The sequence below is a fragment of the Colias eurytheme genome, chromosome 8, assembly GCF_061535395.1.
Source record: "Colias eurytheme isolate Ceu_HAF_F1 chromosome 8, ilColEury1 Martin Lab GWU primary, whole genome shotgun sequence".
Taxonomy (NCBI): domain Eukaryota; kingdom Metazoa; phylum Arthropoda; class Insecta; order Lepidoptera; family Pieridae; genus Colias; species Colias eurytheme.
Genome location: NC_142987.1, coordinates 11,967,886 through 11,989,815, shown reverse-complemented (window position 1 = coordinate 11,989,815; position 21,930 = coordinate 11,967,886).

Below are 21,930 nucleotides of genomic sequence, written 5' to 3'. Positions count from 1 at the left end.
TAAGGTCATAAAGGAACAGTGTATTTAAAAAAAAACAACAATAATAGACTACTAAACTAAATAAAATATGACTGTATTTATAAACGGAAAAGTTATCAGTTTTCTTATTTTTGGGACTACATAACGATACATTCACAACAACATGCAAGTAGGCCTTGGCCCATGACAACCAATTAATGAATCCTAATTACTATTACCAATTACCTAGCTTAATACATTGCATTGATACAGACTCTATATTACATAGTACTGAGTAGCGAATACTACAGGGTCGATATCTGAAGACTTGCATCGAAGAATTACCGAAGCTTTCTGTGTCAAGGTGGTTGGAAGTTGGAACAATGCACACTTTGCCGCAAACTTTTTTCTTTATCGCGTACAAAGAGACGAATTTGAATGGAAACACATAGCCTACCTTTGATGAGGAATATGTAAAGATAAAGATTTGACGGTGCTCGTTTTCCTGCTCAATATTCTTCTATGGAGTTTATCCTAGACGGTAACATTTTTAATTTCGAAGTCCTGATTGCCTTGCTACGAATAAAAGTTACTTGAGCGTTACAGTAAGTAATAGGTATTTATTATCTAAGTATAAATAATAGATTTGACATGATTAAACATATAGGTAATATGTCTATATATCGTTTGAATTTTAATTAATTTATAATATAAGTAATAAACTAGATCAGAATCAAACTCAACTATATATTTAGGTAACTAACTTTATTTAAGACGCCCTTAACCGCAGCAACGTGTTATAATTAAAGTTGCCCTACATACATTACCTTACTATTACCGTTGCGCAGTGTAATATCAGTTAATTAACTGCTAAATTAATCATGAGTGACAACTAATGCTAAGATTGTCACTCTTCACTCGTCCTATATTTTTATATAAATGCTAAAATCTGTATAATAATATCTGCGACGGTTTTAATACGGTTTATTTGGACCGGATTTGCTCGTGGTTTTGCCTGTGAGTGAAAACACGGGACAAAGCTAGTTCAAATATAAAATATATTTTAGTTTAAAGAGTGATACGATTAAATTTTTAACAAAGAACCTTGAAATAAAACGCTCTACCACATTCGGAAGTTTTAAAAATATCAAATAGTTAGACAACTCTATTTCCCTTTGAGATTTGCGTTAAACAAAAAGTAATAAAATCCCGTTTGTTTCTTAACGTTGTTTGTTCGAGACACAATTGTTGCAGTCGTCGAACCAATAAACTAGTTGTTTTCAAATTTCAATCCTCTAGAGTCTAACGCTTTCCTGTTCGACTTCATTTGCTTTCAAAAATATAATATCTTTAGAGACGGATTATATCCTTTAGCGGTTGCGCGAATTTATTTGCAAATGCAGATAATGGAATACTAAACACAGATATATTTTCATATTGTACAGTTTAACTATTACAAAAATTCAGAGTATAACTACAATAACTGCAAAATCTATTAAAACTCCATATTTAGGTACGTGTTGTAGATTTCCTCAAAATGTTGTAGATACCTATAGTTATTGACGTAAATATTATATGTAGTATCAAGAAAAATAAAATGAAAATTCAGTTCTACGAATAACTATAAATAAAATTCGTGAAACATCTCTCTTATCTAAATGTATTATGGTTTAAATCTCGTGTAAGATTTACATCCTTCTGCATTTGTCTTTCGTGTCTTGAAAACGACTTTAAGGATTTCCATGTAGTTTGTTGAACCTAAATCCGACATACAGGACAGTAATTTTATCATTTGGATTAGATATTTTTAAATCTAGTATAAATACAGGAGGATAGGTAGAATACGTAACATCATTTTCATCTATACTAATATTATAAAGCTGAAGAGTTTGTTTGTTTGTTTGAACGCGCTAATCTCGAGAACTACTGGTCCGATTTGAAAAATTCTTTCAGTGTTAGATAGCTCATTTATCGAGGAAGGCTGTGGCTATAATATATCATTACGCTACGACCAACAGGAATGGAGCCACCGGGGAGAAACCGCGCGGAGCAGCTATAGTAATCAATATTCACAACAGATCATCTTACTGTGACATATCCGTCAAAAATACTTTTCTTTCTATACTATTCTTCAAATCCTTTTTCTTTTCTTTGTAGTTTCAAATTAATTTAATAACTCTAATGAAATAAAAAATAGAAGATTAAAACTTAAATCAATTATGAAATAACAATTACAAATGAATTGTATTAATCCCTTCGTCCCAATGATCGTCCCTTGAACTCAAAACAATGAACTTGTTCCATTTCTGCTCGCTTTGTTACTTTCATTAGCTTACGATTCTATATTTTAAATGGTATTGCTTTAGCTAATTGCGTAATTAAAGAGTATTTGATTACGGTTATTATACTGCAGTAATATTGATATGGAAAATTGTTTGTTTTCCTTTACGACTTTTATAAGATAAGAGAACTTAACAATAACGTCAATCAAACGGATAACAGACATATCTCTTACACAATTCGAACGTTGATAAATAAGGAAAATATTTCGACCCTTTTTATTTCTACAAAAAATATTCTGACTTCGGGCAGTTTTATGTGTTTATTATTAACAGCGAAATAATTGGCAAAGCCAACTTACAGAACCGGTCCATTTACATAATATTACTATCCGATTGTAAAGTTACTTGATACTTTAGTAAATTATTTACATATAACAAGTATTTATAAAAACTGTTAAGTGCGGACACTCGCGCGATACTTAACAATTTTCGTACAAATAAGCTATTTATTTTCGTTAAATGACCCTTTTAAATCGCAATATTATGGTATTTTAAAAGACATCTTGTTTTATTATAATTGTTTTGATAATATCATAACATGAACTTTAAAAAAAATTTATCGCTGTAAAAAAATCGAGCAAAACCTTTAAAAATCACATTTATTATAATTATGTATTATCTTAAAAACATTTGTCTTATTTTCATGTTAATATTCTTCTTTGTTTTTTAAAGTGAATATTCTTAAGATTCTTTGAATATTTCAATCGTCTCATCTTGCCGTAATCAATATCGAACAAAAATAGATTTTTTTCGTTTCGAGTTTGTTATAAAAATAAGACCAAAATAAATATTTAAAAATGTTGAAATATTGATTAGTCTTATTCTTAGTATGTGTTCATATTTATTATATTTTCTTTGTCCTTTAAATCTATACTAATATTATAAAGCTGAAGAGATTGTTTGTTTGAACGCGCTAATCTCAGAAATTTCTCTAGTGTATTAAATACGTATTTTTATCACCCTTTGAATGTGTAATATGATTTGCAGGCGGGAGGGCACCGAGCAGCTGCCGCGCTCGACCAGCATCGACTCTGTGGTGGAGGCTGCGCTGTCGGCGCGCCGCTCCGAGCCCGCGCCCGCGCTGCAGCTGCCGCTCTCGCTCGTCTCGCCGCGCGCCAAGACGCAGCGCGGACAGGCCGGTTAGTGGACCTCACATCAATGATACCATTCTATACTATAAGCACGATACAGGGTGCCATGGATCTGCACAGTAATGTATAACAATGTTTGATTTGATTTTTTATTGAAATGTCGGATTTTTTAAATGAAGCACGTCACACTTCGAAACTGCAGCACGGCAGCAAGGTGGCCTAAGCATATTACCGTTTTTGAAAACATTTTTGACCAAGTGTGTCGGTCAAAATCATTTTTGACTGATTGCAACGTACAAATACACTAAAATATCACGTGTAAGTGATAAAAATATAAGGAATCGTTATTATTCGCCTTCTTTCGTTCGTGTTCTGATTATGGATCAGAAATTTATACTGTTATTCAAACAAACCATAAATACACAAAAATTGATATTCCATTCAAGCAAAATTTAACAAGGGTCTATCCTTGTTTATCCGATTCCTTTGGGAAAGCATCCTCATCCGTGAATACGCCAAAACCGGATCATATCACTCGCATCCACATAAGATTCATCTCCCGCGACTTAGATAAGGGCACAAATGAGAAACTGTACCGCTTCCGTATTGTTTTCTACAAAACATTTTACATTTTCCATTCGTCTTTCTTTTATCTAGCTTTCTAGAACGACTAAAAGCTTTGGGGTTTCGTTGTTTTCAACATTTTGCAGCATTCCTAGATGCACTTTCTATTCAGGTGCTAAGCTATTTCCTATTTTTCATTCCGCAACGCAAATGCTGAAAATATTTTAACAAATTGAAATACTATACGGTAAAGTAAATATAATTTGTAAAAGATTTACGTGTGGGAATGCGTAATAAAGGAGTAAGTACCTATACAAATTTCACCAGTTTATTGAACAACATTAGAATTAATATGCAAGTATTTATTTGATATAGAATGCCTACTTATTAAAATTTACTTAATTTACTTTTGTAGAGTTTTTACATTTAACAACAAAACGTACATATTATAATATGTCTACAATTATTATGGAAGGTGAACTTTAAACGAAACTATTGTCATGTGGTTTATAGCTTAGGAAGAAATATAGGTATTCGGACCGCCCAATCGTGTACTATATAATAGAATGTAAATTTATTAACAATTTTACGCATAAAGTAGAGCTACGGGCTACGTGTATTATTTTTTAGGGATTTTCTTATCAGTTGCTAAAGAGAATGGTAACTTTTTGTTTATAATTTTTACTTTAAGTTTCATCAAATAAAAAAGTAAAATAGAAATAATGAAAAGAAAATTCTTTGATAATATGGAAATGCAAATAAAGCCCCTGCTACTTCTTTGCGACAAATACGCTCCAGCGAGAAACCGCGGGAATAGTTTTAATATTTTAATTTTTGTCTCTTCATTCTTTTCTTTATTACAATGCTAATTTATTCTTTGTCTTAGTTCTCGTTTATATTTTATGGTTAACAAAGTTATAACTTTATCAACACTTTCTTAAAATATTTTAGGAAAATCTATTGTAGCGACGACAAGCCAATTTACGAGTTACCGAAGAATTTCAAGTGTAGTACCTACTAAGAAAGTTCCCACCATAGGTTCACACGGTAACTCGTATATAAACAGTTTGTGCGTTATGCATAGACAGTGACGGGCTTGTCGGGACGCGGGTTGGTCGCATTAGGTCGAATATTAATTACATACGGATAAATATATGTAGTTAACGAAATATAACCTTTGCGTAGTTATTCATCTTTTATTACACCCGCACATAACAAGCCCCTACATTGGTGACTCCCGACGTTTAGTGAACATAAAGTGAATTGCATAGATATCGTTTGTTTAAAATTTAATTCAAAATGAATCCGGCAGTTCCAGTTAGAGCAGTTTCGTCGGTACAATTAAACCTTCTCGAGCAGTTAGCACAATTAAAGCAGCGGGTAAACCAGCTGGAATCTGCAGGCTCGAGAGGCAGATCGTTTAGTGGTGGAAAGTACGGAAATCGCACGCATCGCTCCGCATCGCGAAGTCGCGATCGTACAGGAATATCAAAACACAAAAATTCCAATTGGATATGTTATTACCATTACCGCTATAAGCACAACGCCAGCAAGTGCATTCAACCTTGTGCGTGGCAGAAGCAGCAGGAGAGCCAACAAAAAAACTAAATACGGTGCAGACAGAGGCGGATGTCTGTTCCACCGTAAATAAACGCCTGTGTATAAGAGATAGAAAAAGTAATCTTAAGTTTTTAGTGGACACCGGCGCTAATGTTTCAGTTTTACCAGTGTCGAAAAATAACCAATCCGCGAGTGAGTGTACTGTGTAGTGATTATAAAGTGTAGTTTAGTGTAATTAAGACATTTGGTACTAAGTTAATGACTTTAGATCTTAGTTTACGGCGACCGTATAAATGGCTATTTATTATCGCTAAGGTAACTCAACTTATGTTTTTGTTTATAAAGTGCAGATTTTTTTAGCACCCTAGGGCCGATGCATCGCTCGCACTTATGACGGACACATCGGATACTCATGTAGGTTATTTTTCTAAGAATCTATCTAAGATTGAACGCAAGTATAGTACGTATATAGGGAGTTATTAGCAATTTACTTGGCTATTCGTCATTTTCGAAATATGGTCGAAGGACGACAGTTAACGGTGTATACGGATCACAAACCGTTAATTTATGCATTTTCTAAAGTAAATAGCGAGAAAGAGTTACCCAGACGTACACGACACTTGATATTCATTAGTGAGTTCACAACGGATTTGAAACACGTTAGTGGGCAAGATAATGTCGTTGCAGATTTGTTATCACGAGTCGCAACAATAAGTTGTCCCACTGTAATAGATTACGCAGAACTTGCTTAGAATCAACAACAAGATTCTTATGTGTTACAATTATCTAATTCGAAAGACGCTAATAATAGGTCAAAGAAAATAATGTTACTTGAAAGCGGTACATTTATTTATTGTAATTTAGATAATGTTAAAATTAGACCCTATTTGACTGATAAATTTCGACGTATTGCTTTTGATAGTGTACATAATTTATGTCATCCCGGAATAAGGACTACACGCAAATTGATTCAAAATCGTTTTTATTGGCCAAATATGAATCGTCACGTTGGCCAATGGACTAAAACATGCATTGAATGTTAACGATCGAAGGTTAATCGACATACAGTGTCAGGTTTAGGATCGTATCCGCAGTGCGATAGGTTTGAACATATTCATGTTGATTTAATTGGACCTTTACCCACTTCACCCGAAGGTTTTAGGACGTATTGCCTAACCATAGTGATAGGGGGACGCGATGGCCAGAATGTTTTCCTACGAGAGATATAACTGCTGAAACGATTTCGCGTGTAATATTTGAAGGATGGATCTCTCGTTTCGGTTGTCCGAAAAAGCTAACAAGCGATCAAGGACGCCAATTCGAAAGTCAATTATTTGCTACACTAATGAAGTTATTAGGTATTAATAAGTTGCGTACGACACCTTACCACCCACAGAGTAACGGGGCGGTAGAGCGTTGGCATAGGTCGCTTAAAGCGGCATTAACGGCTCGTTTATGCAATATATCATCATCTTGGGTTACGGAATTACCAACTGTGTTGCTAGGACTTAGAACAGCAGTAAGAAGTGATACCGGCATAAGCGCAGCAGAAATTACGTACGGAACAACTTTACGATTACCAGGTTATTATTACGATAAAAAATCGAGTTTTGAATTAGATAGCAGTCTTGAGTATGTAAGTAAATTACGAGACTCTATTAGAAAATATCAGTCAGTAGCTATTAGGCAGAATGAAAGACGGAACATATTTATTCACCCCGATTTGCAAAAGTGCGATTATGTTTTTGTAAGAAACGACGCAGTACGTAAGCCTTTACAACCAACATACGACGGTCCTTATCGTGTGTTGAGTCGAGAGGAAAAGGTATTTTATATTCAAATGACTGGCAGGAAAGTTAGAATATCTGTAGACCGTCTAAAACCTGCATATTATTTGAATGATGATAGTGATACGACATCTGGGGCAGATACTGAGGTTCCATTACAAATTCCAAGTAGCGAATTGCCTAATATACATACCACGCGTAGTGGAAGAGCTATACGATTACCAGTACGATTTAGGTAAAGGTATTGTATTTGTAATTTTTTCCACTATTTTATATTTATTAGAATTACGATGATTATAAGTATTCTTAAGTCTTCTTAGAAATGTATAATAAATACTTAGTAATCAACACATCGTATTTAATAAATAATAGCACTTATGAAATTTGAAACGAGTTCATTATTAATTGTATAACGTTTAGTATGGTATTTCAAATTTATGTTTGTGTTGAGTTTTTATTGAAATGTTTACTAGGTACTTAGAAATTTAAGTACTTTTGATTTATGGCTTATGAGTGTATAGTAATAGCCTTTGTAATATTAAACGATACAAGTGTAAAGAACGTATTGGGATTTGAAATGTTAATGTTACTAAGTGTTAGATGACGTGTAACAATTATCGCACGCCACTTAGAAGACCCAACCAAGTTTTTATAATACATACTTAACATAAATAGTTTAACGAAATTAGGTGTTAACTTTTAACCACTTGTATACGTTATGATTGATTTATATTGTGAACATTTTTTATACTTTATATTGTAAACATTTTGTAACCTTATATAGCGACATTTTATTTGTTTATTGTTTAATTTAATTGTTTATTGTTTAATTTTACCCATTTGTTTATTGTTTAATTTAATTGTAAGTTTTTTTTACTTGTATACCTTTTTTATTTTAAGGGGGGAATGATGTAGCGACGACAAGCCAATTTACGAGTTACCGAAGAATTTCAAGTGTAGTACCTACTAAGAAAGTTCCCACCATAGGTTCACACGGTAACTCGTATATAAACAGTTTGTGCGTTATGCATAGACAGTGACGGGCTTGTCGGGACGCGGGTTGGTCGCATTAGGTCGAATATTAATTACATACGGATAAATATATGTAGTTAACGAAATATAACCTTTGCGTAGTTATTACATCTTTTATTACACCCGCTCATAACAAGTCCCTACACTATCACATTCACAAAATGACATTCTTTATTGAAATCTCTAATGTCATAAATTCGAAAAACAAATCTATGTGTGCTTCTAAGGTGTGCTTAACGAAAATGATGTCTACATTCGCCAAATAAATAGCATACGTTCATATTATAATTTAAGAATACTTCGTGAAATTCGCGAATGTGGTGTGAATGTCGTTTAGAGTCACATTTGGCGGAAACGGCGAAACGAGCCCGTGAGCGGTGAGGTGCTGACGGTGGGAGCTCTAATGGCGTCTCTTATGTATTTTCTGTTGCAGAACGAACTGAAGACATTTTCGTAGTTTCGTCGTGAAATAATAAAAATACTGACTCTACATCAAAATGTAAAGATGTTTGACAGTTCTTACTATCTTAGGAGCCTGGGTCGCTCTAATTTGTTAAATGTTTTAAGTGAAATAAATGATTTATTTATTTATTTAACAGATTTGACGCTTAATTGTATGGCTGTTACTAATCACTATAAATCAGAGCCTTCAACTAAATATGTAAATCCAAATGAGTTTTGACAAGGAGATAGATTAAAATCTGGAATAGGGTTATGGCTATGTAATCTGTGGTAAAGGCCCCAATTATCTGGATACTATGCGGCTGTGATACATCATACAGCTGTCTAACGGTAGTTTACAATTGACACACGATTAATACGTCCCAATAAATAACACAAATTTATTACTAAGATTATGAATAGGTTTAATCATCCAAAGGATTTTAGCAAAAAATCGATGAACGCACTAATCCTGCTGTGGGATCTTGTACTATGAAGTATACCTTTCATTTACTACTATATACTTATATTTCTTCATTCGTAACTTTTCAATATAAAAATCTTTACTAATTAAACGTGATTCTAACTACCATAATATCAAAGATAACCGTTAACGTATGACACGAAACTTACAAGCAACTTGAATTAGGATATGCGCTAAGTACATGTTGTACACAGAATCTTCAACTAAAACTTATAAGTTCTGACAAGTTTATGTAATACAAACTCCTGACTATAATAACAAAACATTTAACACGTATAAAGGGTAACAAACATAATACATTATGTGAATATATGCAGAAATATTTCACTCGCTAGCAATATAAGAAGGAATATTGTGACTGTATCTATTTTTTTTTGCATAATATGAAAACGTAGATTCAAACGATACAATACAACAAAAATGAAATACATATACATAAAACAGAGGTAGAACTTTTTAGGTCTAGTGGTAACAACTTAGTTATACGGTTCGTTAGTGAGGCTAGCATAAAAACAGTCTGACAGAAAATACATACACTGCATGAAAAATAAGAAACAAAAATAAATTATCTCCTTGTTAAAATGATTATACAAATTACAGTAAACAGTGCAATCAACTCTGAATAAATAAAACGACACAAAACAATCCTTTTTACATAGTTATAAAGGTGAGATTTTAATTATTACACATTTTACATTTTATCCAATGGCGAGCTCTAGAAATATAAAATAATTTGGAAAATCCAAAAGTGCACGCCTCACAATTTTTTTTTAATAAATATTTATTAATTATTATTTTTGTTTATTTAATAACAATTAAACCACATCGAATCAGACCCTGAAAAATGAAAGGGTTCTATTCCTGAGCATACTCAAGCGTAAGAGAAAAAAAAGACTCGATTAGTAAAGTATTTCGGTCGCTATCGTGTTAACAAGAAAAAGGATCCGCACATACAGACACACGGACGTCCAAGACAGAACTTTTTTAAAATGTTTTTTAACTAGTTTAAATAACAAAAATGACATCAAAAATATCATGAACGTTAAAAATAGTGTTTTTTCTTAATATGTGTGTGTATGTATTATCTTACAAGTGCAATGTATGATACATAAAGACATTTTAAGTTTAAAAAATCAGATGTTTTGCGCGAAGTGACAGTAGTACCCACCTCAACGCTTCGCTTATGAGGCGTGCAATAGTTATTAAATAGACAGCAATGTAGATCGAAATTTTTTGTCCGTAGAGGTTGTAAGATGCCTCTTAATCCTCAAGTTGAAGTTCACGTAAACATTTAAATAAAATTAAATGAGTTCAAAGAAAATATCAAAAGTACGCTCTACGATAACATTTTTATATTATGTGTGTTTTAGACACAAAATATATTTACATTTTCGTTAGCTTTCACGAGGTATCGCACTTTGCAGAACATTAAGATTGATAGAACATAGCAGGGCGCCTGAAAGTGGATAATATCGCCTGTCGCTCCCTTGTGCTGCCTTGCCTGCGTCTAATGTACCCATATATACGATATACCCATGCGTAAAGAATACCCACATTTTTTATAATTTTTATTTAATGTGAAATGAATTGCAAACTAAGAACACAATTTGTCTGCTATCGTTGCAGACTATTTGTTTGTTGTATGTACATCAATCTGTTAATATGACTTTGAAAGAGCAACTATTAAGCTCTTTGCGGGCTCATCTCTGTAGAAACTGCTTTCCAAACCTGTAGTAAATAATTCAATTCTGTATTTTGACTATTCAAAAGCACTTCCAAAATAAGCCATTAGTGGAAAAAAATAATTTAAGTTTAACATTTATATATTTTCTTAAACAGATCATTGCTTTAGTGATTTATACAGAGTTTTCGACTCTATCTTTCCAACTATAATTATTTGTTAAAAATTAAGTACAAATCGTAAGTAATCTTGGTCGTGGCAAACCGTACAGCCTTCGAGCCGTAGTTAGGCATCACGTCAGCAGGTGGCCCGTGATGGATGGCGCAGGAACTTGCCGACTCATTGCAAATGATGCATCACTTCACCTCGCTTCCTTCGATACATCCATCCACACAACCATACAGCTGTATCATTTACTAACATACATATTACTTACATATAATATTAACGCTAATATACGTCCCACTTTCGAGATATATAAGAGCAGAACTTTCAGCAAATATTTTTAGATTTAATATCGAAGGTTGTATTATTACCAAGTTTTGAACGTTATTCAGCGTCTATATTTTTCTTGTAAGAAATAATTGCTCGATGTTTGTCAATCGTATATAATTGAGATACGAATATGTAAGTTCTTAATTGAACTGAAATTTAATAATATTTTCTAGTATGTCTGCAATAGATCGACTAATTATTATTAGTTAGGCGTAAGAATTATCAATTAGTCCGATCCACACAGAAAGAGCTGCTTCGCGCAGCAATTTCTTCACTGCTCGCTCTGTGGACGCACCTAATAAGGAATCATAATATACCAATTTGACCTACTAAATCCCGTTACATTATAATATGTTAATTATGCTACAATTACTCGTGTATATTCTAAGGCTGTATGATACGAATATCCTAAAATAGAAGCGTATTCTCGTACCAAATATGCTGACATAAAGGTACACTCAAGTGTTGAAATGACTCGTACGGTAGAGGGTGCTAATTCAATTCGTTGCATTAATGTTCTGCGAGCTCATACTTTCTTTTCATTATTAATTATATCACGCCCTCACGAGTTATCATTTAAGGATCACTTTCTAATAGCTATATGGATAACAAAGTATTTATGGCTGTACAATTTATTGAAATGAAAACAGCCGATCGTGTGAGGTATAACGTTTCAATGATTGATTTGGCAAGTAAAAATACATTAGTGATTAACTTTTTAAAAGTATCGTATAATACAGTAAATATAAAATACCTAGAGCAATCACTTTCAGAAAACTTTCAGTGATCGAATATTATTAAAATGACACATTTTTCACGAATCAATGACAATGGCGATACAATAATTTAATAAATTGTTCCCAACGCTCATTATTTTCATCAGCATCACTGAGATGTTAAGAATAATGTCATTGCAATTGTTACAATATAAAATCACATTTTGTTAATGTTGCGACTTTTTAACAGAACTTTTCAAATTAAAATAAATACTTAATACTTTTATTTTACTATATTTTATTTGCTAATAACACGATAAATTTTAAATGGGATTCACTTACAATATAATATTACGCTCAATGTTACGTTATTACGTTTTCACACATTTTTGACGTAAATAGCACATAACGGGTGAGCGTGCACAAAATATTAGCAATACAATCTATGATAAAAAAATTAGGTAAACGGAGCGATTGGTACCTATTTACAGTTCCATATAAATCACAATTCGGTCATTTCAGGTGTCGTAATATTTATGCGATTATTAATGTATTGGATGTTAAAATCCTTATAGTGCTCTATCATGGTTTTCGTTTAAAATACTTATTTTAAAGACTAACAGGAAAAGTAGGAGTTGCAAAATTTATAAGAATTTATCTATACATTCAGGGATTCCATATTAGGTATAACTCGTGATCACACCCGCATATTTTTCCTTAAAAATGAATTACTGTCATTAATCGATATTCACAATTTGGTGGACAGAACGCGTAATTTATGTAACGAGAGTCATATGGAGGACAAATTAGCATAACCGGTCTGTCTGGGTTAGATGGTCATTGCCTCATTGGCCACTCAGCGGCCGCACTCTGCACTCACACTTCGCCAATCGACACAATCGTGTGGCCACCAGCTTTGCTTGATTTATTTAACTGGTCCTAAGCCTCTCTTGATAAGCTTGCTGTTATACATGATAAGTTTCAAAACTTATTTATTTCTTAATGTTTGGAACACAAAACAGTTCTACTTTATTCTCCTCTTTTAAAAGATACGTCTGTAAGTAGATGAAAAGCAAATAAATTAAGCGAACCAAAATAAATAACGCCTACACGTACACACGTACAAAGTCAGCTACACAAAATAAAGTAAAAATAAAAGTCTATCACCGTACCTTAAAAGGGTCGTCGTAATTTGGGGCCAGAAGCGTACCTCAAGTATCATTGATAGAAATCGACATTTGCCCCTTGGCCCGACCCTGAGTCCCGGTGAGTGACTTACAACCTCCGGATATCAATTACGATTCATTGCTTTCTATTCATCGGAAATATTTTTATTCATAAATAATAAATAGGATATATTTTCAGTAAACGAGATAGAAAATTATAGTTTTATGAAGCATAATAAATTCGTGATTATGTGCGTATTTTCTACCGCTACTCTACACTTAGAGTACACCTAACGTGATAATTCACTTACGAACGTAGTATGTGCGTTCGTATTAAAGTAATCATAATAGCTATAATGAGGACTGTAAAAAATCCAAGGTCATGATGACATCAGAAATTTGCACGATATCCAGTATAGTGCCTTAAAGTCCAGTAAATTAATTTTCCACAAGTATAATCTAATTATATGAAATCTTAGAGCATAATATAACGTTGCTTCCTATTTATCAAGCAACCTCATACTTATTTTACAATGAATAAAAAAAAATTAACTCAGAGTCGCTCTATCATAATATTTAGTATGTGAAAGAAATCGTCAGATTGCCACGAAAATTCAACGCAAATTTATTTACAGCTCATCTTTGAACCTAATTTTTTATACCAATCGTATTCACACAAAAATCAAAATACAACCATAAATTTTCAACAAATTATTCAAAAACAAAAGTGTTTATATCCATCACAGTCGGCAGGTTATTAACGTCGCTATAGACTATAGAGCCTCATAGAGCGCCTGACTCACGGTTAACTCATGTAGCCGTAATGTCAGCCGAATGCATAATAAGCGACAAAAACAACCACGCGAGCATTAATATAATAAACAAAAGATTGAACCTACATACTGCTTACAATGCTGAGCTTTCAAAGCCTCTACTATCGCTGTCCTTGTCGCTCTCATTGTTAAACTATGTCCATCTCTGTCGGGTCGACGCGAGCGGCAGCTAGCGGCCGGCGGCGGAACTATGTGACAGTTGCCTGCGCGCATGTTCATTGTATTGTGGTATTGTAAGCGAACACTTAATTCGGGAATGAATAATAAGTGTTAACGAAAAATTAATGGTTTTATGGGGAGGTGTGTGAACGGGAGCGGTAGTGTGTGTGACGTCACGATGTGTTTGTGTCAGTAAATGAGTGTCAAAGGCATTGTTGACATATCGGGCCTCTTGACCTGGAGTCCTAAGAACACTCTCAAGATAAAGCTTAAACGTATGTATTATTTTACTTTTTTTGGCAAAATTACATTTTTACTTTTCCGTATTTATGACAATCAACATGCATACTAAGCATAAATAATGATAACAGAGATAATCCAACTAAACCACTTTATTGTACTTATTAGAGAGATGATTTAAATAATTCTATTATATTTAAAATATTCACCAACACGTAGAGCCGACACTCCATTTAGTTATTTCACAATTTTATTAAGTAGAGTTTGTTGAGGTCAAAAAGCTGTGGTCTAGACCTTGAAATTAAATTATGAATCCTTACAAATAAAACCTTTATTTTACCGTCGTTAATCTTCGCAATAGAGCTTATATTTTATTTGTAAATCAGACAGTGACATGGGTTTAGCTAGAGATAATGTAGACGTACCTACCTATTTAAAATTTACTGATTCAAAGCCATTTTTTCAAATCATCGACTAAAGTAATTTCATATTGGAAATATTATTCTTCGCTAAAATATTAAACAGCAATTTAACAAAATATAAAATTGGAATAATTATAATAAAACTTTATTACAAAATACAGTGGGCGTGAATTGATGGAAGATATATTTTCTTAATTTCCATCAATTTAAGGATTTGTTTTTACGGCGAGACTTTACCGAATACAATAATCGACATTTGCTAAATTGGATAAATAAGTAATTTATTATCAACAATTAAGGGGCCCTGCTCCGAAATGTATGTTTCTAAATCATGGTTTTTGGATAGAAATCATCATATTTAAAATCCTAAAAAAATATATAGCACAGATAAACGTTTGATCTAGTGACTTTTTTGGATAAAAACACAATATTAAACATTTGACTCGATCAAAAAAAAATCAGAAGTAACATCGATTTTAAAAGCATAATCAGTTTTATGAGAATTAGGGGAACGCTATGTTTATGAAAATTTGACATTTCATTTACTAATCAGGTTTTACAGGGAAGTTTTTGGATAGATTTTTAATTTAGCCCTTATTTTTTTCTATATAAAATATAATACGTAAAATGCGACTCGCGCGCACCACGTCAGTGCAGCCAGAGTCCAGCCGGACGTTATCGAGGGAGGACCTGTGCTAGTTTTGCTCCCGACCACGTTGCAGTCGCCGTTCGCGTATTAGAACCGAGCGGCGAGTAAAACGGTGAGCATGTCACGGTATAAATAAATCAGTAGTTTGATTTTGTTAGTTATCCTAGGATTATTGTTGTAAATATAAATTAACTTCTTATTCTATACTATTAAACGAACAATATTTGCATATTAATATATTTGTTTGTAAATACAGTGTGGAAATTTTCGATGGGCCCTGGGTGAAAGTACTAGAAATACTGGAGATAGCAAATTTCCTTTATTTTTAAAAAGAAATAGAACTGCATTCAAAGATTTTCAAAAATTTAGAATACACTAACTTACTTATTACATACTTATATTCAATTATTATTTTGCCTTTTTTATTTGTTTTACTTTAAATTATTATTACCAATATTTTCAGAAGAAAATAAATTAATGTATCCAGAACGAGAGTTTCATTTTAAACTTTAAATGTATGTATAAAATAGACCAAAAAATTTTTACGAGAAATTAACAATAAATTATCTTTTATATTGTTTCTATCGATTTGAATAATAAAATAAAATTTGAAAAAGGAATGTTTCTTTTCAGAAAAATTTGCTATCCCTAGTATTTCAAGTACTTTCCATTCAGGGCACATCGAAAATTTCCACACTGTATATATACAAACAAATATACAGGGTGTCCCAAAAAGTAGTGATGAACGGAAGCTGGGAGGTAGAGGACCAAGAGGGCTATCCGAATCACCCCCATGTGTGTTATGCGATTTTTCGTATTTTCGGAGTTATTACATTTTTTTCAATTTTTCATCTATCGCCGAGTACGATGAGATTTTTATTTATGGTGACGTGAATTATTGCGCTAGATGCTTGTTTTTTTTTGTGTGCTAAGCTGAAAGATAGGCCAATTCAGTATGGTAACATTTACTATCGTTAGATCTTCGAATGGAATAAAAAAAAGAATTAAATGCCAAGAAAGATAAAATTACCCAGTATGTTCATAACTTCAAGGGCCCATAAAAAAATAAAATCACATAAAAAAGGTTTTCCATTTGGCTTTTAAAAACTTGCTCTATCGATCAGGTAGCCACCATAAAAATTTCATTTTATTATTCTGAAGGCTTCAATCGAAAAATTGAAATCTAAATGTGGTAAGTGCAAAATTTTTATTAACATGATGATCATTAAAACCAATAAATAGGTGTTTAATTACCAGAATTTTTTTAAATAGCCCCGCTGTTGCTCAGTGCAAGTGCGACATCACCGTAAAAAGTTGTCTTTTAATTGTCTGAATGCTTTTTTATCATTTTTAATGGTTTCTTCTGCTACTATGAATTTCCGGGTTATTTTGTCCAAATTGGGGCATTCTCTCAAGTAGCCGAGGTCTTTTTAGTATCCCCATTGAAAAAAAATCAATGGGGTTTATTCGAGGGACCGTGGAGGCCAGGCTTTAAAGCAGGCGTCACCGGCGCATGCGCAGGCTGCAACGACCAATCCATCTTTCAGGGTATTTTTGCCCTTTAGCCTGGCCTCCACGGTCTCCGGACATAAACCCTATTGAATTTTTTCCGTGGGGATACTACAAAGACGAGAGACTGCCACAATTTGGACGAAATAACCCGGAAATTCATAGTAGCAGAAGAAACCATTAAAAATGATAAAAGAGCATTCAGACATTAAAAAGACAACTTTTTACGGTGATGTCGCACTTGCATTGAGCAACAGCGGGGCTATTTAAAAAAAATTCATTTTTAAACACCTATTTATTGGTTTTAATAATCATCATGTTAATAAAAATTTTGCACTTACCACATTTAGATTTCAATTTTTCGATTGAAGCCTTCAGAATAATAAAATAAAATTTTTAGGGTAGCTACCTGATCGATAGAGCAAGTTTTTAAAAGCCAAATGGAAAACCTTTTTTATGTGATTTTATTTTTTTATGGGCCCTTGAAGTTATGAACATACTGGGTAATTTTATCTTTCATAGCATTTAATTCTTTTTTTTATTCCATTCGAAGATCTAACGATAGTAAATGTTACCATACTGAATTGGCCTATCTTTCAGCTTAGCACACAAAAAAAAACAAGCATCTAGCGCAATAATTCACGTCACCATAAATAAAAATCTCATCGTACTCGGCGATAGATGAAAAATTGAAAAAAAATGTAATAACTCCGAAAATACGAAAAATCGCATAACACACATGGGGGTGATTCGGATAGCCCTCTAAGTCCTCTACCTCCCAGCTTCAGTATATCACTACTTTTTGGGACACCCTGTATAAATATGCAAATATTGCTCGTTTAATGGTATAGGATAAGTAGTAAATTTATATATCAACAACATTCCTACGATAGCAAATAAAATCGAACTACTGATTTATTTATACTGTGGCATAATCACCCGCCTTCATAGGTCACCGGAGTTCATGCCGCGCCGGCTCCTGCGCAACGCGGGCGCGAGCCATCTCAGTGCCTAAAATGCCTAAACTTTCAGTACAAAGGGCTCTTAATTTTCATAATCTCGGCCGACTTTGTGAATAATTTGCGTTACACGCTAAATGTGTGAACCAAATCGTGTGAATTGCGAAAAACATGAAATGATGTACCTATTGCAATGCGCCTCCGTTTTAAAATGTTTACAGCGATGTGTAATTTATTACAGAAATCATATAAAAATTGCATAAACTGTAAAAATGAAGGTTTTTGATAATGTAGACCATTTATGCATTAGGATATCACTTATCAGCTCTACATCTACACATATTACCAAACATTCTTTGTCAATTAACATTACATGACTGCATTTGTATGCAGTTATACAGAGATGAGTATAAGTTTTATATAAAATGCAAAAAATGAAGATTTAACGATGGATTTAAAACGTGACCTCTTCATTATGTTATAGGTATTATTATTATGCCCGTCAAAACATTGTTCAATGCAGTGATTAATAAATTGCGTTATTAATCCCTCGCTTCTAATCTCTTAAAATCTCTCTAATCTATCTAATCTAATCTCTAATCTATCTAATCTCTCTAATCTCTCTCTCTCTAAATCTCTCTAATCTCTCTTCGCATAAAAACACAAGAAATAACTATTAACAGTAATTAATATATCCGTTTACATTCCAATGTGCGCTCGTAGACTGTGAGGTAGGAAAGGTAAATTCACTAGACAGTATAATGCGGTATCAATAAACATAATGATACTTAATTGCTATGAACTCCAATAACCTCGATACTGAGGGAGCCTCGAGAATTCTTTAATGAATACTAATAATAGTGTCGTTTAGACGACGCGATGCAGCGGATCCGACACTCGGCGTGGAGAGCGATTGATGGCGCTCCAATTTAATAAGAGCCCGCGCTGGAGGTCAAGAGGTGTCGCTAACTGATCTAATATACGACAAATTGATTTGATGGAGCCAAATCGTGTCCGTTCCGGATCATTACGTGTAAAACTTTTCATTGTTTACGTGCAGTCAAAGTTGATCAACTAAATTAGCAAAAACCTAACTTCTATGACGTAGGTTCTATATTATGATGATGTGTTAAAAGCCTTTTTCAAATACGCTTCGACTGAATAAATGTTTGAGTTGAATTTTCAATTCGAGAGAACTTCTTAAATTTAACATAAACGCTGTGTAAATATTGAAACATGAATGTTATTAAAATGTAAGTAAGCTACAAGTTCTTTGAAATAGCGAGTTAATTTGTTATTTAGGAAACAAATATTTACTGCAAAGTAGTTTTTCCTATACTTAGAATTCTAACCAATTGGTAATTAATTTCTTCAGTTAAAAGAAAAATACAAAATGAGATCTAGCTCTGTCAGCAATTGAGGTCGCGTTGTTAAGACGCCAGTATGCATCTAAACCTCTTTACAGATTTTGATGTATACTTAAATTCTGGGATAAAGAAACTGTATCTTCTTTATTTTAAGAAAGATCAAGACAAACAGACATTACAATTTTGTATATCTATCTACATATACTCATCTAAGTATAGTTAATAAATGCTACATTTAACTTTATGGATAGGTATCGTGAATTTTAATCTTAAAACCAGATCATGTAAACATTACTTGTTATTCTTTCGAGCAGCGAACTTGATTCTATCTAGTACAATACCTAATTATAAAATTAATGAATTTCTACGTACAGTCAGTTTGTCTAGAAGCGAGAATTTATAATTAGCTTGTATATTAATATGCAAGCGTTATATCGTCTACTGCGAATCAATGCACGATGCATAATGCAACAGTAATGCACGGTATTGTTTTGTGATTGTAAAAGTTATAACTGCACTGAGAAAGGTTAATTAAATTGATGTTTTAATAATGTATATTAAATACATAATATGTTGAATGAAACTTTTACTATTCATCAGAGTTGTGTACCTATGGATTGATTCAAATATATTGTAATCATTAAATCACGTGCGGTAATCAAAACAAATATTAACCTTCTTAATAATGAATAATTTTTATTATTTCAAAGAGTGATTTAATTATATAATATGTTTCCAAAGCTTGTCCTATGTTGATTAAAGTATAATCCGAAATCGAAAGATTAAGTTATGTGCTCATAAAATCATCACAAGACAGACAAGTTTATATTGCTAATTACATACGCTCGTATATCAATAAAATCATGCCAACTTTCATTCCACTAATTACGGTTATAAATAATGATGAATTTGCTAACAAGTAATCTAACCGCATTTCATAATTTACAGAACGCTCATTAATGACATCATAATAAACGATTGTCAACAAAATTAATTTATCCCATTGACCACCGAGCGGCCCGATCGGGCCGCGACACAATAGATTTTCTATTGTGTCTGTGATTCCGGGACTGAGGGATTATTAAATACATTGTATCATATATCAGGTAAAATATATCGTCAATATCTCCATTGTTCTGGTTATTTAACATCAATGTGTCCAGTCGACTGGGCAGATCAATAACTTGCTAATATAATGTAAATATAATTTAAATTGCAAATTCTATATTGCATTATGTAAGTCTCTAGCGTATGTAATATGTATCACTTATGTATGGAGATCACAAATCACAATATGGTAATGCATTATGGTCGTTGACCAACGTGTTATTTTTAGACTCCTCTCGTATTTTACAACGAATCTAAGCAGTAAAGAGTTTCTAAGTAATTCAAAGGGACTTAAAGTTTTCTTTCGTAAATCCTGTGATGACCTAAATGATACCTAGGTACCTACCTACTTCTAGAAAGCTTTTTTCGTAGGTAGAACTCAAACGTGCCGTAGAATGTATAAATCTCAGTGAAATTTCTTAATCTTAACAAAATATAGGAACTAAACATAGAATCTCGACGCCAAAGTGTTAATAAGTGGGTAATTAATGAACACTTTAGAACCGCTGCGACGCTCCGACCCTCGGAGCGGTTTATAAGACGATACCTCATTTGCATAGTTATCGACAACTATTGCATTTTATCAAGTTTTCAATAATCTGCCTCTTTTATATTTTATCGCTATTAATATTAAACTGACGTCCACTTTTACCGTATAGTACAGGGAACGGCTCATCGTTAGAGTTATTAATATATAAATTTGGTTCATAAAATAATACGTTCGTTGCTAAGTAAGAATTCCTAAAATATCTTAAAGATGATATAAAAAGAGACATTACCGTAAAAGCTCTTTCCCTAAAGCCAACAAAGCGTGCGCACGACAGTATCCGAGACGTCATTACTTTCTGCTGAAAAACTCATTCAGGAAACTGACTTCAGGTATATCCTAATGTAATATTATAAATGCGAAAATCACTCTGTCTTTCTTTCGTAACTTCTTCACAGTTTAACCGCTAAACCGATTTGAATGAAATTTGGTACAAAGATTTTTTGAGACCTGAGAAAGGTCAAAGGACGTAGAATAAGATTTATCCTGGAAATCCTACGGGGACGGGAACTATATAATTCCTTCGGATATCTAGTTATCTATCAATTGATTTTCTGGAGTAACTACCTACCAAAAACCTATAAGTTCTAATAACTTTTTGTTAGTTGTAAACTAACCACCACTACAGCTATAATCTAGCAATAATGGAAAAGTTAGTCATGAAGGAAGTTTGAACAAAATATAGACCCCTAGTGAGTTGTGACATTACTAGAATTACATTTTTGTTTTATATAGGTAATTAATAAGTAAGCTTTCTAGAATAAAATGTGACTATCGCATGTCCTCAAAGGTGAATTGGTGGTAAAATATAATTTTGCGAT